This window comes from Pholcus phalangioides, unplaced genomic scaffold (genome assembly GCF_987345545.1).
Source record: "Pholcus phalangioides strain wild (caught in Gottingen) unplaced genomic scaffold, Ppha-v1.0 ptg000042l_1, whole genome shotgun sequence".
NCBI lineage: Eukaryota > Metazoa > Arthropoda > Arachnida > Araneae > Pholcidae > Pholcus > Pholcus phalangioides.
Window position 1 is genome coordinate 22776257 of NW_028301628.1, and position 25288 is coordinate 22801544.

Here is a 25288-nt window from a genome sequence, read left to right on the forward strand (position 1 = left end):
AATATTAAATAAAATAAATTAAGGAGTGTCACGACCAATGAAGTCGAATGTTCAAAAATTACAATCACAAATAAAATACTGAAAATTTCATGTTAGCCGGTTAAATTGTTCTTTTGTAACAAAAGAAAGAAATAATGAATTATAGTGTAAACGTATACAAGAAAAAAATGCTTTGAACGCGATTTTCTCATATTGCAGTTTCCGAGACCATCCGTACATGGTTAAAAAAAACTACTGCCCCAAAAATTCTGAAATTTTGCAGGAATGTTGATTCGACATGTGTCAGTAAAGCAATCCTCGGATTTAGCAATTGACTGACGGAAAGTATTTTTAGAAAAATGTCGAATTTAGATTTTTGAAATTTTTATGTATTTTCCCAACTATAGAAATTTATGAAATTCTAACGAAACGTCTGATATTCAAGTTCGAAGTTCATTTTACTAACACATATTGAATAAACATTTCTGAAAAATTTCAGAATTTTTGGGGCAGTAGTTTTCTTTAAATCTCACGGATGAGCTCAAAAACTGCAATCTGAGAAAATCGCGTTCAAAGCGTTTTTTCTTGTATACATTTACACCATAAATCATTATTTATTTTATTATGAAAAAACAAATTAACATATTGACACGAAATTTTTAGTATTTTATTTCCAATTGAATGAAGTATTTTTGAAGTCACCCCCTTAATAAAATTATATACATTACGCATAATTGTTAATGATTATATGTGTTATACGATAAATGTTATGAAACGATTATATTATGCATAACAACCGGTCATTTTTGGAAGTTCGATGAATTTCGCCAAATTTATCCAATTTACCGGTGACTATTCGTAATACCTGAGTGTTCTTGGTAAATTTGTTAAATGGTAAGAATTATTACTTTCACCGGTAATTATGTGATTGACACGCGATTAACACGTGATTGTTTAGCATGATATATCGTACTAAATCCATCACACTTGTCGGTTATTATGCATAATCAACATTTCGTGTTGGTAAATTAAATAAATTAGCCCCATCGCCATGATAAGATTTATTATTCAGATGACCGTAAATATGAGTGGATTCCGTGCCGGAAATAATGAACTTCGATTTAATGAATTTTTCTGAACACTGCCGAAATAACTCGTACAATTAATTTCTATTTGATGAACTCTGAAATCTGTCTTCGATATAACGAACTTGTATTTGACAAATTTCCTAAATTCGATGGTAGCACAATATAACAAACTCTCATGTGACAAATTATTCGATTTATCGGACTTTTACAAGTTCATGTGCGTATACAAGCAGGCCTCAATATAACAAACTCCTATAGTCGGAATCCGACATAATTTATTCCTAATTGACGAATTTTACAATCAAACATCGATGCAACAAACATCTATTTCACAAATTGTACGGTTGTTTCCAGATATAATGAACCGTAATGGGCCGTAACTAGGATTTTTGCCGCACCCACAACTTTAAAATTCAATTATTCCATATCGCCTCTAAATTTTGCCGCCCAGGGCAGTTGCTCCCCTCTCCACACCTTTCTATTACCTGCCCGGTAATTAACTCTCACTTGACAACCATAACTACAACCAACAACGCTTGGTTACTACATTCGAATCCCGTTATAACGAACTCCAAGAGACCGGAGAAATCACTTCGTTATAACGAAATTTCGTTATAAAGGAATTCTCGGTTTATGCATTGTTCCTATGTAAGCTTATCTGGGGGATTAGAAAAGTGTTCGTTAAAACTGGTATTCGTTAAAACGGAATTCGACTGTGTATATAATCACCGATAAAAGTGAGCATTTATCAAATTCACTGATGGCACTTGGATATTACTCATAATCGCCGGAAAAAGTGATTTTTTTAACATTTATCAAATTTACCAACGATGCTCGCATAATCACCGAATTCTCACATTTACCGTAACATATACATTATGACAAATTGCAATGAGGTTTTAAATTTCTATCAATTTCTCCCAAATTTCATGTGTTTTCATATAATACTCTTAAAATTATCAGTGAAATTATTAATAGTAAAATTATTAGTCGAACATTATCAGTGAAATACACTATCTCACTAAATTTCTCTATTAATTTTCCAAACATCATTAGGATTGACGAATCCATAATTTTATAACTATTTGGAAAATATGTTAAAAATATATATATATTTCAGAATGAAACCGAGTATAAATTTGGATATCTGTAGCAAAGGAAAAAAAAAAAATTGGCGGGATATATTTGGCTCGGTTGGCGATCTGATCAATCTCGGAGCTCTTCCCTCTCCGCTTCGCAGATGGTCGTTATTACATAAATTGTGGAAAAACCCGGGAACGGGACGTATTTTCGTGATTCCTGCTCCCGAATAGCGAGTTGTTGTCTCTCTCTCTCATGCGAGGAGAGCGACGACCACCAAATAGACGACAACAGATGTCCTGGAGTCGCTCATCCCTCTCTCGCGCGTGAGCACTTCTTTCTTCTCTCCTTATCTTATCGGCCGTGAAAAGAAATTTATCCTATATAGCATGGTCCGTGTGCTTCAACTGTGTGTGTGCGTGTGAGTTCCAACATTTATTTATTGTGTGAAAATCACTGACCCTCCTGATACATTAATTATATATAAACGTATTCCTCTCTGCTATCGGGATTCATCGACGTAGATATTAAAAAAAAACACTCGGGGAAGAGCGAATTCCTCGAGTAACGAACACCTGTAGGAGTGTGTTGGAATGATTTTTGTATTTACGTACTATATACGTACTGGTCGACGTGTATTTTATTCGTGTCTGTGAATTATCAGTTATTGAAGTCTGAGGAGTGATTTTTTTAGTCCTCGAGGTAAGGATTTTTCTCTGATTTCTCTCATATGAAGTATGCGAATAAATTTCATAGATATGTACAAATCGAAGACTTTTAATTTACAGTGAAACTTCGCTACAGCGATACTCAATATAACGATAAATCCTTCTATAAAAATGATTTTTTTTCTCCAAATCTGGTTTTGAATTGCCTGAAGTCTAGTGTTAAACTACTCCAGATACAGCGACATCCTACACTACGATAAATCCTTCTATAGCGATGCTTTCTTTCAGATCTTATTTGGAATTGCCTATAGTGTAAATTTAAACTCTCGATACAACGATATCTTTTACTACTATAAATTTCTCTATTACGATATTTTTTAAGATTTTGAAACTGCTACAACGATTTTTTTTATATTACGCACAAAAAATTAACTGCTATGTAATAAATTAAATTTATCATGAGTTTTTGTTCTTTCGAGGATGTCTAGTAAAATCGGTATTTTCAACAATATACCGTTTGGAAGGGTAAATGAAGTTGCCGTAAAGCTACTTTCTGGGTAATACGCAAAAGTGTGTGTGTAAATTTTATTGTCCAACAAATCAATTAGAATTTTTTGATTCGAAAATAAATGCTTATAAATGGATTTTATGGTGGTACACTGACAAAGATAATTCAGGAGAGATGACAGCAACAGCATAAATTTGGTGACGACTAATGATAATTTACCTCTCGATATAACCTCTCTACACCGATGTTTTTCTCAGTCCGCAGAGTATCGTTATATCGAGGTTTCACAGTTATTTATTTTAAAACACTTCTTCTGTGTAAAATTATTATACGATTTAATACACCCGTTATGTGACTTTATTATAATGGTTTGGGAAAACAGTATATTTATGGTTGCGCCAACTGTAAGCCTGGGCATCGAATCAAAAAGCGGCATCGGAATAATTGAACTTGTTTAATTAATTCTGTATTTATACCAATTTTTCTACGTCTTTAACGTTTCATTTTGATTCCTTTTTTGCGATTTGATTTAGTGTTTGGCCGCTAAAAGGAATTTTAAGGGTAGCTATGAGAGAGAGAAGGACTTTGATATTTAATTGGGATGAAATAACGGGTATCCCAGGCATCGACATGGCATGCTTCTCCTCGTTTGAGGTGTTTTAGGTCTGAGAAATCTTTTAGTTTTTTTCTTCGTAAGCTCATATTTTACTTTATAGCACTTCTTTACGTATCGCCACTTGATTGGTGTTTGCGTTGACGTATTGTTATCTGAAAAATACTGACTTTTTCGTTGTAGTGATTTTTGCAAAGGAATGTATTACTATCTATCTGGTTATCCCACAATTTATATTTACGATAATATCTACAGATGTGAAATTCCATATGAGAAAGTAATACAATTACTTTCGAACATTTTAAAAATGTTTACTTCTAGATCTAAAATAGTGTCGGTAGAGAATTCGAAATGATCAACTTTGTTAGCTCGAAAATGGATGACCAAACTTTTTCGTAGTTGTCGAATAAGAATGCACATTGAATTAATGAAACAAAAATCGGGAATAACAAAATGTTTGAAATTAAACTCGCATTCACTTTCGAACAATTAATTCCACACACACACACACTCAAGTTTGCTTCAAATAAGTGTCGGATTGGCATTAAATATGCGTCGAATCGATTTGAAATAGGACACAAATTTCAATGTAACATCAATTCATTTTCGAAATGACCGTCAAAAAATAAAAATTGAAATAGATGTCACATTAGTTTAGAATGGACGTCAGAACAGTTTGAAACAAGCGTTAAATCAGTTCTGTCAGACCAGTTCGAAATAGACGCCAAATTTATTTGAAATAGATGTCAAATTAGCTTGAAATTAACATCAATTCAGTTTGCAATTACTAATGGTGAAAATCGATTATTGTCCATGAACCTAATGCTCAAATGCATTGATTGATGTACGATTAAAATTTTATTAAATGGACGTTAAAAAGCACCGAAATACAAGAAGCATCACATTACTTTCAAATAGACATAAAATCATTAAAATTATAAGTAGGCCTCGCATTGGTTTTAGATAAACGTCAAATCGTAAAATACAAATACATGTCAAATTACTTTCAAATAAACGTCAAATCAGTTTGAAAGAAAAAAAAAAAAACGTTAAATCAACGTAAATAAAATTAGTTTCAAATAGACATTAAGCAAGTTTTTTTTTATAAATGGAAGATAAATTGATTTCAGATTTACGCAAAATCAGTTTTAAATCTTTTTGCTCTTTACTCCTTGCACTTAAAAAGGGCATAGACAAAACATTCAAACACATTTTGAAGTTCGTATCGATTACCGTAACTTCTTCAGATGTATTTTGCATTTAATTATCTAGAAGAACGCGAATCGGAAAGCTAGAATCAATCAAACTGATCTGAGGGTACGGGAGAAAAGAGCACTCCCCCCCCCCCCCACCAGTACCCAAAACACTCATTATTGCTGATTATTATGCACGATTCCGGCCAATCATTACCAGAATTTATACCGTTCCCTTCGCTACACACCGGCATCTTTGTTCGAGAAGATTAACCACGATTGAATGAAGCTTTTACACGAGACCAGATATCATGATGTTAATACTTATAAAAGAGAAAGACGGGCTGACCATCAATCTTGTTATTGCCATTAACGCTTACGAGAGCCATTAATCTCAACAACTTTTCACTTTTAACGAGAGCTTTTGATGGCCGGTGGAAAAAGAAATTGATGAATTGCTTCGAGATAACCGTAGTAAAAAAAGTAAATTAAATATATATGCAGTTTATATATGATTTTCCTTTTTTTTAATAAGGCCGAACGAGTTATAAACACTTTTTCAAGTGTAGTACATTTTTACCATTGACTAAAAATATATATATTTGGAGAAATTTTGAAACTGATAATTTGATGAAAATAAGCATTGGGTTATCCCGTGAACGACGTCATCTGTTACACGGCCGGAATGTGTACGATAATTAGGATTAGGACTTTTATGACCTAAAGAAAGGGCAGAATATGCGCCGTAAAAAATTAATGTTTGCCCTGAGAAACATAGAATATGCCGAAAAGACCTAAAAAAATATACCTTAAATAGGCTGAACATATTTCCCCTAGGAAATTACAGGGAATCGCCAATTATTGTCAAAAATTATGCCAAAAGTACGCAAATAAAATTGCTAATTGTTGCGCTAATATCACCGAAAAAAAGTCGATCGTTGCCAAAAAAGATGTCAAGGGTGCCCAAATAAAATTGTCAATTATTGCTAATATGTCGAAAAATTGCCAGTTGTGGAAAATGAAGCCAGTGAAGAGAGAGAGTGTGTTTGAGGGGGAAAAATCCCCCTTCATTGTTTTGCTGAGGGATGCAATGATTTACGTACTTACGAAACGTATAATCTTGGTTTGATGAAGGGGTTTCTTAAACCTTTTTAGCTAGACGGAATGTTTGCACCAGTAAGACGAAGACCATGGACCATGGACGCCATGGACACCCCCCCCCCCCCACAGAATAATATGCAACACATAATGGTGTACAAAAACAAGAAATTAATTTTCTCATCCGAGCTCACGGATCCAATGAAACCAATCAAAAGCCCCTCGTTTTAGAACCACTTAAGAAATTTTTCAAGCTGTTTGAACATGGCATGGTCCAAAGAACATATGCGGTGTGTTATAGACCTATCATTCTTAAATCATCTGAGAGTAGTGGGTCCATTCGCAAAAAGTTGCGTAGTAACTGAATAATGTAAATATTCGTATCTCAAGAAGTTTTCAGAATACATCAATCAGTGTTTACGATGTCTGCGGGTATACCTCGCGTTAAGGCAAATCCCATTATGCTAGATTGATTTGAATACCTCTTCCGGTTTGGGCACCAGGCTCGCGGCCACAGAGTAATAATACTATAGAGTGCGCGCGAGGGGTTACAATGTGAAGCAAAGATCCGGAGTCACGTGACTCCAGTCGAAAGGCTGGTCAGGGAATCTCGCTGGCAATGCTTTCCTTATGGCTATTCGTATGACGATCTCCAAGTGCTGTCTTATTTTTCATTAGAATGGTCACCACGTGTGCAGCTTTCGGATGTTCGGAACGGTTTAGGAAAGGAGGAACATTATCCTTTCACAAAGGAGTACTTTTTTGCTTATTTCCCTTCTTATAAATTAAAAATTGGAATATTAAATTGACGATGCAATGGATTTCTGACGTAATCTCAGTTTTTAACGACTCCATTTTGGATTTAATTCAATTAAAGTTCCAAGTTTTGGTAAAATTCAAATGTCATGAGCCATTATTAAATGTTTTAATAGAATTTTTGGTAATAAATGATTGAAATTGTGAGTTTTATGAAGTTTTAATTGAAATATACGTCTCCGCAAGATTTGGCGAGCTGGTGAGTTCATTCGAGTTTTGCTCAACTTGGAAGAAAATATGCTTTTCAGAAGGATAAATTTATGAAAAATATTCTATTTAAATAGAATGTGAGGAAAACTTCCCCCCCCCCTCTAGACAATTGCAGTTTTGCATAAAAATGCATAACAACCTCTAAAAATAATAGTATTTTTACCCCTCTTCGTAACGGTTATGTTTGCATATGCTGATAAATACAGCAAAAGCTAACATGAACTAAGCCGATGAAAAAAAATCTCTCTCTATCTTCGCATTTATTATTAATTTAATTTTTATGGCGAAATATGTGTAGTGCACGCATCTCATACGGGCAGAACGAAGTTGTTGAAATAAAGTGATATTTCAGCATGGATTTTTTCCATATTCATCAAACTTACTAACTTCATTTTGAGAATTATTCGATTCATTCGTAAAAAGTGATAAATGCTACGAAATTCATCAAACTTACTAAAAATATTGGTAATTATGCATATATTTACCAACTATTGTGCATAATTTCTGAAGATAACGCGCACTACGGATTTATCAAATTTACAGTAACATAAACATTATATATTTGTTGTATACAATATTTTGTTTCCTGTGTGTGTATAGATATTTAGAAAGCTATTAAAAACTGTGCCAAAAAAATTTATTTCATGAAATTTATACTGTTTATATTCACTTCCTTCAAATATTATATATTCAATTAAAATTTAAAAACCCATGTGTTAAGAAATTATTAAGAATTATCCCTTAATGGAAAATAAAAAAATTCCGTTTTCCAATATTTATTTATTTTATAGAATTTATTTTTTCAAATCCGATACTCCCTAAATATTTCACATAAAAATGAGTGAAATTCATTGAAAAAATGAAGGAAAGTTTTCATCAACTTGATCGAATTGAGTCAAATTTCGTTACAGCAACATCCTAGCTTCTGCGAAAACGCGCCAAATGTAATAGCGCAGAACCTGTTCTTTCCCCGACAATGCTGCTCATCTTTTCTTCACGTTCGACAAGTTTTATGAATAGCGTGCGCGGTCTATTTATATCTTAAGTCTATGCTCGCGGCCCACATCCGTAACGAAATTGTTTCACGCTATATCTCGAGACGTTCGCTATGCAAATAGAAGCCAATGTTATGGTTTGATAGATATTTTGAGACAAATTCAATGATACCGATTTTATTATACCAGTGCCTATTACGTGATGCTGGGCAAAAATAATGTATTCGCGGCAAAACTTGCGGCAGTGTCTGAGAGACAGCCTGTCCCAATTATTTTTTGGAAGGCGATTGGTTCTTGGAATAAGGGCCGAGGTCATCGAAAGTTCCTGGTGTGCGCTACTTGCATTTTGCACATAATCAGAAGCATTTCTTACAGTTTTTATGGGTGTTCTGGCCGATAGAAACGTATTTTATGTCTGCATGCAAGCCGTATGTTCCAACTTGTCTTCAAATGTAGTGAACCGGTAGCTGTGCATTGTCGAATCATGGAATAATCGTTATGATTATCGAAGATTGTTTCCATCACGACACTTCCTTTTTTAAGAGAAAACTGGGGGAGGGAGTGTCAACGATACGGTCAACTGTATTCCTAAGACTGAAGTTCTATCATTCAGTCAGGTTCAGACTAGCCTAGAAAAGTGCTCAAAAGCGATTTGTTTTGTGTTCGAGCCGCTTGTTCCGTGTGAAGCGCCAGTGCCCGTCATTGTGCTCTGAAAGCTATTTTCGTCCGAAATAACAATAATATAAAAAAAATAGTTCAAATAGAATGGCCGAGAAGGAAAGGAGCCTATTTATTTATTTTTATGCATTTCCTGACGCCCGATAGATCGTGTTCATCTGAGTGCAAAGTTACACAGTGGCGGCTTCGTTTGCCGTCACAATCGCCCACGCTGTGTTCAGCCACGTATATAAGCAGGTTTATTTTTGGTTCGGCACAGCCAATCTGTACCCAGCTTTAGATATCATTGGGTAGATCACTGTATCTTCTACTAGCTGATATTTAGGATTTCCTGTATGTCCTAATTCGGCCTTTATTTCATCAACAATTCGTTGTAGAGATATGGTTCCAATTCAAAAAATGCTCAAAATTTGTTCAGAAATCACCCTGTGCCAAGTTTAAGAGTGCAAATACAGTGTGGGACAAAATAAAACAATATAAACTTTTTATACGAACAAAGTCGTTGTTCTGTGTCTTCTGAGACCAACAAAAAATTCGCGTTTCAAAGAGCGATATTCACTGATGTATTTGAATGAAAGCGGAGAAAAATCAGGCATGTCCCTTGAGGTCAAAAGTGTATGTTGAATGTGTTTATGTATATGCTTGTACATATTCGATACATATTTAAATTTATTGCTTTTATCTATGATTATACATAATATCTTAGTGTAATTGGTAAATTTGATAAATATGAAAAAAAAACATTAATAACAGTCTAAGTATTTTATTTATTTATTTATTTATTTATTTATTATATACAAACCTGTGCAAGGCCAGTAGGCTCTAACTCCACAGGTGCACTATTCAAACAATCAATAAAATTGGAAAGAGACGGCAGGGAACATCAGTACACATTCATACACACGAATATATACAAAGAGAAAAATGCATAAAAGATGACGCCAATAAAAAAAAATAAATAAAAAAAATAAATAAAAAATCCCCGAACACAAAACAACAATAAAATAAACATGTTTACACAATAAAATTCAATATATAAATCAGAATAAAATACATGTATATATATATATATTTAAAAAAAACAAAGAAAAGTAAATAAAAAATCATCACATGTAATTCCAAAGTGAAATAATCAATAGAACTGATGGAAAAAAAAAGTTATATAAATAAAACAAGCATATATGCACCAATAAAACCCGACATGAACTAAAATGCATAGCACATTAAAAATGTTGAAAGATCAGAAGCGTTGAGAGAGTGACAGAATCTATGATATGTAGATGAACATACGAGATCTGGTGGTAATTTGTTCCATACTCTTCCAACTCGGCATCGGAAGTTATAAAATTTAGCATTGTTCCTGGCAGTGGCTATGATGAAAATAGTCGGACCCTGATATTATGTTTAAAAATTTCACGATTGTACCCCGACTTAATGATTCAACACATGTGTGAATTATCATGCATGGTACATCATATGGTACGATACATCATGGTTACTAACGACGCTACGCTCGGATAATATGCATAATCACCAGTAAAAATCATGAATTTAGGGAAATTTATTAAATTTACGAACTGACGCCTCGTTTCTATTTATGATCGCCAGTAAAAGTGAGGAATTCAAGGAAATTTATCAAACGCACTTCAGCTATTGTGCATAATAACTATTTATTATGTGTAATAATCGGATTTATCACAATTACCACTTACAAGTAAGCTTTGAAATAAGTGCCTAGAAAGTTCCCCCGACTCGCATTTTTTTAATGAGATTTTTACATCTGTGGAAAGAGCAAAAAAAAAAAAAAAAACGGAAAAAAGTGAATTTTTTTCTTTCATTTCCACACGCTCTCTCATTTCGAGCAAATGTGAGTTTCTTGTAAAGATGCTGAGATTTTCGACAGCTCTTCATTTTCCTCAACATCGATCGATACATCAAATGTCCACGTTTCAAGTTGAACATGTTCTAACACTCAACAAAATCTGCTGCTACGTACGCACTCGATATAAGAGAAGAGAGAGAAAGTTCCAAAGAAGAAATAAGAAATAATAATAATATATACGAGTACGTACTGTATGAAAGGAAAAAAAAAAAAAAAATCCGAGATTTTTCTCGACATCTGTGACCGTCAGAATTCGAGAAAAATCAAGGGAAGAAAAAAAGAGTCGTCGCCGATTTCAGTTGGAAAAATAAAATTCAAGAATAAAATTTATTTCCTGATATATTTAGTTAAATTCGAATCTGCCGTAAAATAAGTAAAAGAATTTTGGAAGGATAATAAAACGTTCAAGGATTTTCGTCTCGTGATGAAAAATCAGATAAATTGAAAATACATTCCTTATAATTTATCAACTCATAGCAGAGGTTCTTAATGTTTTTAAGCCCAAAGTTAATGTTTTTGTGACCCAAAGCTAAGACAACCAGCTTCGCGATCTACGGGACATTTATTTCGAAATTAGTGAAATCAGTAACGCAATAAGTGCATTTATGGTCTGTAAGTGAATTTGTACCATTCATTTAGAAGACCGCTGTGAATAAGGTTTGGGTCCTGACCTATAGCTCAAGAATCCCAGGGTTTAAGTGGATTTGTATGACCCATCTCGGAAGTCAATGCGAATCTATTTTGGGTCGTGACCCATAGCTAAAGAATCCAGGTCTGTAAGTGTATTTTAACGGCCCATATCGGAAGCACCTAAGAATCTGGTTTGGGTCGTGATCCATAGCTAAAGAATCTGAGGCGAAATGCAGCACTACACAACTCCATAATAATTAGAAGGTTTTAATTCAAACTAAGAACATAAATTGGATTAATAAAAAATTCATCAAACAGTTGTAAAATGCTAAAACGTTAAAATTACTAGTTGAATAAGACGACCAGCGCTAGTACAAATAAAAATCGAGTGAGCAAAAAAAAAACTGCATTAGTCCTCTTATATACTTTTGAAACAACGCTGTAAAAATTAGCATATTCATAAAGAATCGAGTACAGGAAAAACTCAGCCTGATTGACGTCATAATCATTTCCTTTTTTTACCGAACAGTCTCACGTCACACACACAGTCTCGCATCACAATATTTTTCTTCAGGTCGGTACGCTACAGATCATTCGTTTTCTGTGACTCCCAAATGGAGGCGCGAATGCGAGCCGATCTCTTGTTGAAAACTCTCGCCACAGCGAGCAACATACCTTCAACGGTACGCATATTCATTGAGTTTACTTCACTCATAATTCGAAAAATAGACGGCAGATAACAGCACTATAACAAGTATTACACAGAAAAAAAAATTCACGATAGGCTCACGAATACGCATATTCCTGCATTTACCAATTCTTTCGATAGGGAAATATGGTTGAGGTGCATGAAGCTAAAGAATCATTGGCGGTAAAGTGATTTGTACGACCCACATCTCGAGGGCCCTACAAATTTGATTCAGGTCATGACGCATAGCTAATTAATCCTTGGCTGTGAAAAGATTTGAACAGCCCATCTCAAAGGCCCTACGAATCAAGTTTGGATCGTGATCCTTAGCTCAAGAATCCCTGGCTGTAAGTGTATTTATACGACCGATCTCGGAAGCCACGCGAATCAAGTTTTGGCCGTAACCCATAGCGCGAGAATCTCTGCCTGTAGGTGAATTTATACGACTCACCGGAAGCTCCTGTGATCCCAGTTTGGGTCGTGACCCATATGTTAAGATCCCCTGATTTATAGCGTTAATGAGGCGATACCCATGATGTTAAGCAGTCGAATCTAAACGTCACTGAAATTCGGTCAATAAATACGGTATTTTTTTAACTCATCCTTTTCCACTCCTCTCTTACGTTATTATAAATATAATTTCGGCACGTTAATTTTATTTTTGCTTTAAAAATCACGATTTCCAAGAAATCCATTATAAATATTTTAGAGTGTGACATCTAAATACCCTTTCTAATTAAATTTCATTAAAATAGTTGGAATCGGTCCTGAGCTTGCATCCAGCATTTTCCAAGAAATATTAGTGTTTGGAAATCAAGGAGAAACGTTAATTACTGGGATTAAAATTTTATCTTGGGGAAAGTCCGGCACTAACGTTGAAATTTTCTTTTGACGTTTTATTTCGCCGACTTATTCCGAGAAATTCGTTGCTTAATACATTTTATAAGGCTTAAACTTTTCTGTTCATAGTTACAATAAGATAAAGGGAATACTCTTGAAATACGATAGAATAGAATGATATAAAATCATAATCTTATTCCAACTTGATCCGATAAGATTCTATTCAGCCCAAGGGATGTTGATGAGTACCTTCATCGCGATTTTTGTATTATAAAATGTATTCATATCCGATACTATTAGAAAGTTATTTTTTTCCCGAGTAAAAGTAAACGATATTTCTATATTAAATTATTTTATGGGATTTTTGGATTAAGGATTCTCTTCATTTTTGAATAATATCACTGTTGTTTATTTTTTGAGAAAATCCAAGATTTCCTCGAGTCATTTTCCCCTAACAAAACAGAAAATTAATAATTTGTTTCGATAACTGGAGATAGACAATTCTCGATTAATAATCTCATATTTTATCTTAAACATAGACAAATCGACACGTTCGTATTTTATATTTCTACGCAATATATTTTGATAAATTATTTAAATAAATTGAAGACAAAAAAGGAACCAACAGAAATTACAATTTACGTGCTGCAAGCTTTCCTAAATGCATCACGAGTATAAGAAGTGTGTGAATCTTTTTATTATTTTGAAGAAACATCTCATAACGACAGCGTAATTCCTTTCAAAATTTTATGAATACGTCCAAAATCATGTGTAATAATATCACCATCTACACATAAAAATTCATCAACGCTATAATGTAACAAAAATTTAAATTTTTTTTATTAGAACCTTGTAGTTAGAAATTCTGTTTCATTGCTATTAAAATGATAACAAATAATCTTCACTTTTCTGTTACATCACGGTCATTATCATCATATTGCAGAAAAGCAAAGTAAGACTATACAGGCAAACTCGTTTATTTCGACATCGATTGTAACGAAGCTTATATCAATAAGTTAGCATTCTTGTGGCTGATTCTCATAGAGAATAATTTTAACAGAACATATAACATAACTTACTTGTAACGTCTATGGAGACACACTGACCTCGGATATAACGACACGTTTTTCTTAGAATTGCAGTTCATCACATTCACGAAATTTTTGCAAGTTATTCTTTCGATACTAAACACGTTGCATGTTTGAATTCCAGACTAGCTCATTGACAAGTCAACTTCGTATTTTCCTCATGATTTTGCCCTTCTCGACTTCTTTGTTTCATGTTTTTACCCGTTATTTAACGAAGCGTATTTTAATTTGTAATCTTTATTTAAATCGGAGATGAAAAGATGGTTTCATAAATCACAAATTATGTTGTTATGAATGAGGCACATAATGAATTATGTTATATTGATGAAATATAACGTCATCCATCTCCAAAATCCATCCATCTCCCAAATTTGGTATGCAAAAGTAAATTTTGATTCACTACGCACATACTGTAGCACTTCCTCCCAACGGTTTTTTAAACAATAATTTTCAATGTCACTTATAACTGGCTGCATTTTTGGTGGGGATCGACGGTTTCTTGTACCTATCGTACCGATTTACTAAAAAACAAGATGTTTTTAAAACGTCAAATTCTGTAATAACGACAATGTTTCTCCGAATATTCGGTGGTGTTATCACCAAGTCTGGTATTACAAGATGCGCATCATACTAAAAAGCCGTAACTTTTCCTTCTTAAGACAATCTAAGATGGTATTTACGAGAAAGAGCAATCAATATCAGTTATTGACGCCATAAGGAATTAGCGGACTTAGAATCCTTAAACCATATCCATTACGGTTTTTATTTCAGAATAAATTCAAGTTAAATTTTGTATTCTGTATATTCTGACCCGATAATCTTGAAAACATTTAATATTGAACAGCTTTCTGTTCTAGGGCAGTTATTATTATTATTATTATCATATCTCCCTTTTAACACGTCTTCCATCAACTCTTTCAACTGAGCTTGACTTCTTATTAAAAGAAACACTGTTCGAGCCAAGAAATGCTCCAGAGTATTTAAAAAACATTCTTGATAATGTTAATCCACGGAAGCTGATGAAAAGGGCACCCATCACACTCTCATTCTCTGACCGATGTTATTAGTTCGATGGGATTCTTGCGAAGAAACCTCCAATGAAAGCTTCTTCTACTTGTTCTTCTTCTTCCCAGAGAAGTGGAGTTGCATTTCTTGCGGGAATTATCTTTCTGTGTGCAAGGGCGTTTCGGTCGAAGAGGGTAATCATTCATTAAGAGCGTTTTGTGTCACGTAATTGACATTCAGATTAGTGTCATCCATCATAGAGGGATGCCCCCCTCAGCACTCAATAATATGCGCTCAACCGATTGCTCGTATCAGAATCGGGACGTTATAACGAAGAGGGCAGATTAAGAATATCGACATCGAGCACTTGCTTTACTTTTCTTCACTCAAAACCTAGTTTATTTATTTTTTTATTATTGAGTAAAGTTTGATTGACTTATGTATTTTGAAGAATTAATCCTATTAAACATTTTTTTTGTATAATAATCCCAACAAATTTCTTTAAATAAAGCAGTTTTTAATTACTGTTTTTTTTTCAACGTATAATCGTTCGTATTTTAAGCTGTAATATTGATTACTTCATCTACGTATCGGGGCTCACAAATCTCATGCCCGGGCATGTTTTTTTTTATTTCGACCGCATGCCCGAAACGATCATGAAGAAAATGCATATAAAACTTTCGGGTTTTTTTTTTTTAAATTTTTTCATCGACGACGATGCAAGTGGTTCCTATATAGCATTCGTGAAATTTCCAACAAATGCTTTCTTTGGCAGTCATGATGCAAATGTGTAGTCAAGGTATTGTAGACGTATATATAATCTGATTTTTTCACGGTCCTAATAGTCATGCGAATTGCATGGTTCCGTTAGACATATATTTGTTACTGCCAGTTTGCAAATTGGCCAATTTCGCTGTAAATTAACCAGTCCGATTTCTGAATTTCGGGCTTCGGCCAGCCTGTTCGCGAAGTGGCCAGAGATCCATGGTCGAAGTGAGATATCGTAAGACATGATTCGAGGTCTCATCAAGTTGACGCATTTTTTCATATTAATTAATTTTGTCCACATTAGCTATGGCAACGCGTCAAACAGTAACGATGTGGTAATCATTTTTTTTCTTCAAAATTTGACAGAGAAACTATATGTATTTATTATTATATAAATGGTTCTTTCTTGCAAATTTCTCTTTTTCCTCTCTTGTCACATGGAGCTAATTCAACACAGCTGTTATATATAGCCATGTTATCACACGTTGGCGATGAAAAAAATGGACTTGGCGCCTACCGAATCATATTACATCGGCACATCGAAATCTGGCGAAGGTTCTTCGGCCACTTCACTAATTGGTCGCACTTCTAGTTTTGGCAGTAACATATACGATATAAAAGAGGAAAGGATTAGTTCCAGTGTGGTGAATTGGTTAGTGCACTCACTCTGATTGCGAGGGAAGAGTTCCAACTTTTTGAGAAGTCCCAACATTGTACATATACAGTTCTTCAACACTTTGTAAAGGATAGTTACGTAAACCAACTTCAGGTGACTAAATGTTAGAGAAAATTTACGCGATGCAAGCGTTTGATATTGTTTCCATGAAACACTGCTCAAAATGTCCGCCGCGAATATCAAAAGATGCTTTTATGTTCCGTAGGATGGCTGAACGAATCCGACACACAGCTGTGGTGACAACTGCGAATTAAACCTGTCCACACGGTAAATAAGTTAAAATAAATATTGTCTCTAGTGAATTGGGTTCAACAAACTAAGTATTTTCTTCTTCGTTGGCTAGTAAAAAAACATTCGAGTCGCATCTGATAATATGGCAGCCTTCAAATCAGACACACACGGTTCTAGGCTGAATATGACGTCTTAACTTTTTTTCTGCGTTTTCCTTGAAAACTAATGGGCTCTAGAGGATGAACACCCTTAATCTACTCCGAGCAAAGATTCTTATTCCATAGAGATTACGCACTATTTCCGAACACACTGTGAAAAATATTTCTATGCGTTTCAGAAATGGGAAGATAGAAGCCATCAAATATTTTCATTGATAAATAAGATTAACTAATTAAACAAGTTGTGATAAAATAATTTAAACTATTTTGTGATCGATGCATTTCACAATGTAGTAATCACACACACACACACACACTCTAGGGAAAAATATCATTCGATATCTAAAAAAATGTTGTTATATATTTTTTTTAAATATTTCTAAAAATTGTGAGAACAGCATCGTCACATCTTGCATTACATTTTTTTTAAGAAATATGAAAAAAAAATTGTTTTGCCGGTTATAAAGTTTCCAACAAAAAAAAATTTTCAAAGTATTTCTTAATGTGTGAAATGCATACTAAGAAATTATAGAAGAATTCACCTCGAAGTAGTTTTTCTCTCACATAAAAAAAGGGGAGGAAAAGATAAAATTTCAGAAAAAATAATTATATAAAAAAATTGCAAAAATTTTTTCTCGTATTTTGTCCCGAACAGGTGGCTTTGGCGAGTATTTAATTTTCTTCATCTGAATATTTCCGAATTATTCCGAGGAATCATTCTTTAAATAGTTCCTATATCTCTAAAAAAAATGATTATTCTTTTCAAAAATAAAAAAATAAACCTGAGGAATTCGAATTTCTTATCAGAGGATTTTCATATTTTAATATTGAGATAAATAATATTTATAAGAAATTGCGAATGAAATCATTTCATTTTTTCTAGAAAAAAATTTTGATTAACAAATCGGAATGAATTTCTTTGGTTCTTTTGGTTCTTTTTATTATTATCATTTTGCATTATTTAATAAAGTAGAATTGTATTTGAAAATTTAACAAAATATCACTCGGATAAAATTGAATAGTGTCATTTCATTTGAATAGGTCGAAATATAATTCCAAATCAATTTATGTGTTATTCGAAAAAGCTTCTTTATTCGAAAAATACGTAACATGTCCGTGTTAATATCGCTGAAATATGTACTTCGCTGACGGTAGATCGAGACCGAGAGTTTGATTTCCGTTCCGAAATTTGTTCTTAACTCTATAAAGCTAGGGCCACACTGACGTCCAGCCTGGCCCTATGTGTTCCAAGGCTGGCTATGGGGGAGTAGTGCGGCCGCTCTTTCATTGGCAATGATTATGAAATGTTTGAGGCTGAAAGGTATTGGAAGACTGGTCGAAAACGACGATCTGTACTTTTCAGCCTCCAGCCCGAAAATTTTCACCCTAGTGGCGTGTTCGTCTACCAACGTCATGGTTGCCGTCAGGTCCTAGGTTCGAACCAGGCGAATAGTATATAGATAACAATATATTTTCCCTAACTAGCTTGAGGCAACCACCGGTAGATGGCATCTTGAATTCCTATCCAAATTGTTAACGACAGTAAATTGCACTATAGCGGTATGGTCGGAATTGGTGTGTGGTGAAGTACCTCCAGCCCAAGTCAAAGCATTATCTCAAAGGAGGTACCTCTCGGCCAAGTCAAGAAGGATTCCGCCATTCTTCCCGATTTTCCAATCAGTATGGCCGCGCATTGATCTAAGAACGCCAACAGTCACAGGCGGGGCCAGTGCGTAGGTAGCCTATCCGTTGCTGCTACTTTGTGTCCGGGGAAGGCAAATATTTGCGAATGTCTAGACTGGGCACGACTCTGGCTTTGGCATATATCACTGATCTGATTTTAAATATTTTTCCGTATTGAGCCGGGGTTTTTATTGAAGCCAGAGACCACTTAAATGAGAGGGAAAAATTGCGCTACTACTTTTTCGATAGGTTTAATAGAATACATCCAGAGTGATCATACATGCCGTTCAGAGCAGGTCCGGGAACACTGTAGCACAAATCAATAAGATACTCGCTTAGAGTACCAAAGGATGGTTAGAGGTGTCGCGAGTTCGATACCCGATTCATCCTTGTCAGAAACTTTCCTGACGAGGAGAAAACATATGCGGCGACAATATGACCATAGAAAAATATCGGAACCTTGGGGAGTCCCACATCGGGAGTTTACCGCACCAGCCCCGCTGTGAGTAAAATAAAAGGCTAAATATTTATCTCTGCCGTTCGGAATCGGCAATAAATTGCAGGTGCCGGTCTAATAATCCTCCATGTGCAGAAAATGACCGTGGTGCGAGGAAAAATATTAGTCGCTGTCCCGGACGTGGAGACCCAGGGCGCTTAATCCGAATGATTGGCTGCCATTAGAAAGTCAGTCCAGACATTTCCTTGCCTGGTTCGCTGAGAGGTGTGAGTACGGCTCCGGTTTTTGGACCGATTGGCGAATTTCTAACTGTCACGATTGTTATTCAACTGCAGTAATACCATTATTAACGTCACTATAATTCGATACATTCTTACAACTCACGATGATACGATAAACAGCCTGATGAGCAAGATAAGTGATACATACTCAAGATGGGCTGCATTTGAAAAACAATATTTTCTGTAACACATACATACAAGACAACACATACATACAAGACAACACATGCATTCAAGACAACACATAATGAATAAACATGGATGGCAGCATTCATGAGTGAAAAAATATCGAATTAACAATATCAATGTGCACATGTGGTGGATAGAAGAATTTTTCTTCCATAGTCCTTGTGAGAGACCAATATGGATTAAACGTCACCAAACTTAGTTGGTACTGAACTGACAATATATAAAAAAACTTTTATTTTGCAAAGAAATATCAGTTCTAAAAATGGAAATGTTATCAGCAAATAGAGCGTTAAAAAAGCAGATCAAGGACGAAATGTTTCATGTAATTAATTATGGGAAAAAAACTACTCACAAAAATGTTCTCACCAGTGTCGAATCTGAATTCGTTATAATGGTTTTAATTGTGCTTGTAAAAAACCTTAAATACTCAAGATAGCAGTACTTTTCAAATGCATCCACACATGATTCTGACATCATATACACGTTAAAATCACGCACGCATCCACGCACACACAGGCCTACAACGGTACAACTATTGAATCATTACACTTAACTCACAACTTCAAATATAGAGGACGGTACTGACAATCAAACACAACACTAGATGCTCTGCCACGATGCTGGGCTGTAAGTTCTCAGCAGCGGGGTAAGTAAGGTGATAAAGTTCTAGCGTTCGTTCCAATTCAGTATCTCTACACAAAGCTGAATTACTTTCTTCATCAGTAATTTTCGAACACTTTTGTTTTGCAAAAGTAATTTCGTACCGAATAAGTTTGGGTAACTAATCCCACCCAATCTCCTGTCTCTTAATAGATTACATACAGTCACGTGTAAAAATAATTTCCCCATCACAATACAAAAAAAAAACTGTTGAGTTTGTGTAAACATACCTAATTCAGCATTAAGATATTAAATTCCGATTATTAATAATTTAGAATTTTAAATGAAACGGAAGTAATTCAAATCAATAGAAATTCTGGAAATTTTTCGAGATATTTGATTTCTAGAATAAATACACAAAATATCGCATTATATCAGGATGTAGTCCCAAGAAAATAAAATATTTTCTCTGACGGGTGGAGAGTCTTTTGCTTTTTCAATATTTCATAATTCAGAAACTTCCAGGAGGAAAGTGCACGTGTTTGAACACTCGATCTAATAACACAAGACATACTTCTAAAAACCGAAGCTAGAAAATCAGATTACGTACGGAACATACACACAGTATATTTGGAATTCTTTCGAATTCAGAATTCAGGTTTTATATATATATATATATATGTACACGGTAGGAAAAGAAAAAACCCCGGAGTCTTCTGTGCTGTTTCCGAAGCAAAAAAGGAAGCGAATTGCTTATGTCTGATCTTTGGACTTCGGTACAAAAACACATAAAAATCTTCTCCTTTTGTCATTTATTTACTACGAGGAAGAAATATTAAAACAGTTCCCGTAAAATGTTGTTTAATCTTCTCCTCTCCTACGTAAAGAAGAAGAGACTACATTTTAAAATTAATGCTACATATATATACACAGAGAGAGAGGAAAATAAAATTCTTCCTATACGAAGAAACATTAAATGTATTTACTTTCGATGGAAAAAGATCAAACAGACTAGATAGAGATAAAAATCTAAAATAAACTTAATCTGATAAAGAGTTTTATTATTCCATAATTTGTTAATTCAGTGTATCTATCGCGCATAAAGTTACTATGTGTATATCTATTTGCATATTTACTAAGGTTTATGTTGTTTGCATAAATTCCAAACACTACTTGGAATCTTGCAGTGAATAATATCTAATCGGAAGTTTACGTTAAATCGGAAAAAAGGAAATATTTTTAATGATTATCTTGCTAACTATCGAAATGTAATATTATATTTTCCCATACAATAATAATATGCTCTAATAATGTGTTTTTTATCGAGCTAACCATCGCCAATCGCCGTGAATATTCAGATATTATCACCTGATAGAGATGCTAATAATATCATAATTACTACAGTACAATCAAAACCTCGCCGATTACAAATTCACCAATGCAGCCCCAAAACCAGGTCGACCTTCCGGTTAGGAACCAGCATTGTTGAGAACGATTTTTGTTCTGAAAGTATGGAAGCTGAATTCCTAAAAAAAAAAAAAAGAAGCCCGACTCAAAATTGACTGAGTGTAGTGGGTTTCCAACTATGGCCCTGCCGTAAACAGGACTTATGGTTACACTCAGGGTGCGTGTATTCTCCTTTTCTTTCTTTCAAACCCAGCGCAACTCCAGTCCTATCGCATTGGGTAAAGTGTGTTCTTCAATAAACCTATAAAATAAAATAGCAGTGCACGTTCTCGGATAGCATTTCAATAGTTTCAGACTTAATTCAAGCTCCAGCTCATCAAACAGAATCAAATTCTGATACGCTGAATAAATGTTTTAACACAATTCTCAGTAGGAAATTTAGGTATTGTCTGTGTACAGGTAGACATACAGTTTTCCTGTAGGTATTAGTCTACCGTAAGTAAAGATATACAGGGTGGATATTATGAAATTCACGAGGATATTACACACGTGATTCCCGTGAAAAACTAATATGTGAAAGTGGTTTCCGCTTTAGGATCGAACGAATGTTAAAGGAATTATAACACTTTAAAATTTCGTGACTAGTCAGTTTTCTAACGGTCAATAGCACTCCAACGAAAAAAAAAATTCCATGCAGGGGATATAGCTGCAAATTGAAAATGAAAATATTCAACCCCGTTAGAAGTTCAGTTATTTTCTTTCATGATTGGTGCTTTCTCTTCTTCGTGAAGAGTGATGTTAACCTTGTTATTACGGATAACCTTTCCCCATTATACTGGCAAACTTAACACCAGATTTGTAAAGTGATTTGTATAGTCTATTGGGAAAATTTGTTTTCCCAAAATCAATGCGTTTTTGCCAAAATGTGGTAATTCTTTTTCCTTCACTGTTAAGTCAAATTTTTTGAAGTAAGGGGGAAAAACTGGTTTTCAAACAGCTTAAACTTTCTTGATTACTCTCAGGGTTACAGCATTGCTATCACTGAAAAAAACCAAGTTATATTTCTGGTTAACGTTCACTGAATTTAGCAGGGTTCGAAAGTGACTTCATAGATTTTAATGCGTCATTACTTTTCCGTATCACTTTTACACAAGAAAGCGCGTGTTTAATTACTGTATTAGTATTCGACCTGCATGGTCTAAAATAGATACCCATCATCATCATCGACCATTTTTAATCCACTGCTGGATGTGTGAAGGTCTCTAATTTTTCCCATTTTACTCAAACTCATGCTTTAGCCATCCAGTTGATGATACAAGTTAAGTAGATAAGTAAATTTGGCACTTAGCAACAGTTTCATGTAATATTTTTTCTACGTAATGTTTCATGTCAAAAAGGTGTCGAGGTAGTTAATCCTTCATTATTATTACAAATGTTACTATTTTGTTGTTGGGCTCTTGGAAGGGAGGACGATTACACGATCGCGTTGCACCAAATGACGTGCAGAGTTTACAAAAAAAAAACTTACTTTAAAACTTCATTCCTCGTCTGCCTGCCATCCTGACACAGCGATGCTACTCCCAATTGAGGCAGAAATCATATTACCATGCGAGCACTCTACATATTTATAGCAATAGTCAGCCACACATATCGAAAGTTAGCTTACCAATCTTTAGGCAGATCATAATAGAAAAGCCATCCAAAAAGACGATATCTATGAGTCTTGGTATGCACAAAGAAAAAACTATCAAGTTATTATACACTATGGATATTTTTGAAAATATTAATTTAGTTGATAGATGTGTTTTTATGTTTACCGTGACGTTGCGTATCTGATTAATAATCTGAAGTAAGAGTTCCAAAGAAACTACGTATTAGATTTGAGTGATTAATTACGCAGGATTTGGAAATTTATCAAATGATATGTAGAAACAAGTTAAATGTTAATATGTTACTTTATGAAGGAGAGGGAGTGCGAAAGTGTCGCGCATACTTGCTTATAGTATACTGAAATAATACTGGATGCATGAATTATTGAGAAGCATTGATATGTATGAATAGATATGTCGAGATTGCATAATATTGCTCTGATATGATCGATGAAATTCCTTGCGCTTGCAAACATCGCGTGCGATTTATTTCTGATCCATGAGTTGCCAGTGCGAATCTGTGCACCCGTGCATATTTCTATAAAATATTTGTCAAATATGAATAATTAACATTTCCATCATCCATGTCCGAAACAAATCTCCTGAACGCGATCTGATCGCAACAACGAAAGTTTCGGAAATCCAATCTAAAATATGCAGTATGTAAACAGGATATATTTTTCGTATGGATATGGCTTGTGACAAATATGCTTTGAAATATTCCTTCCATACATGTATAGTATACATGGCGATAGTAAAATATTTTACTGTATATACGAGCGTATAGTAGGGTAGATTATTATTATTTTTAGCATTGCGTAACTTCCATCTCCTTGGAAATCCAAATAGTACTTGAATAACGAATACAGTGTACATTCACCCACACTCATATATATATATATATATGTATATATATATATATATATATATATATATATATATATATATATATATATATATATACATATAATGCACTTCCTTAGGAGGATATGCAGTGTATATGTACATGGTACGCGTATAAATATACCTTTCACATGCCATTCTTTCAAGTTTGCTGTTTCCTGTCTTTCGGAACGGGGAAACGTATTTCACATTTTCGTCCTGTCCGGAACGTTCTATACACATCAGCCCTCTAGGAAAAGAATGGTAACGTTAAAAATCAGGAAATACGGCAGCCAATACGGACATTTTCCTGCCCGTTTCTAGAAAGAAGTTATGTCTTAAAGTAAATCGAACAGTAAACAATATAAATTTCCCCATTCGGTATATATGCCGTATTTCTTTGTTTAGCCACAATGGCTTCTACGTTTTTGAAAACATGTATTTGGGGGCTTGTGGTACTTCGCAAATGCTCACCTATTGTCGATTTCTAATCAAAAATAAAACAAAAAATCCAAGAAATTGACTCATAAATTTCAAATATACAACTAGCTGACTGTGATTTGAATTAAAAATAATCAGATTTATACTTAGGCATTTTTAACACATTTTTTTTTTTTAACAGTTGTAGCATGAAAAAAAATTTTTTATACAGGGTGTCCCCTAAATTCGTAATTAAGGTGACTGAATGGCCAATTTTCTGTATCTTTTTAAATTTCGAAAGCAATTTAACTCGCAAATCTGGTGATGCATAGTTTGGCGTCAGTTCACCATAATATGCTGAAAGTCTCAATCGGAAAAAACGACGTTGTTATTTTCTTGCATTTATATTTCTTTCTAGGATAAATTATTCTACAACTTTAGTTTGTTAACCTATAAGTTTAAAAATTAATAAAATTGAAGCAATAGGTGATTTGAACGCAGTTTGGGAAAAAGTTATTCTCACGGAGGGATTCTTTTTTGGTAAGAAAAAAAAAAGATCGGTTCAACATTTTGTCGATAGAGGGAGCTTCAAGAATTCGAAACATAGAATTTAATACAAAACTATTTTTTCAATCTTTTCTGTATCCGGAACGTGAAGTATTTAAAGTGCGACGCTTATTTATGCCCTGATTGAAAGGTTGTTATTTTTTTTTGAGAGATTTGAGATTGTTTATTGTTTTAATTTTTTACATAAATACAAGATGAAACAAAAAAATCAGCCAAGGGGTCTAGAGACCAATACTGGATGATACATTGCAAATTTATAAT

The 25288-nt window shown here is 34.2% G+C and overlaps 1 protein-coding gene across 2 annotated transcripts in view; it reads left to right on the forward strand.

Moving 5' to 3' along the window:
• The first annotated feature begins 2344 nt into the window (after positions 1-2344).
• The window catches only part of LOC149064670 (teneurin-m-like), a 264163-nt gene continuing 241219 nt past the window's right edge, over positions 2345-25288 (forward strand). For both annotated transcript variants that reach the window (XM_089254773.1, XM_089254774.1), the window contains exon 1: positions 2345-2849. The gene's annotated coding sequence lies outside the window, so the exon portion shown is untranslated. The remainder of the gene's footprint in view (positions 2850-25288) is intronic.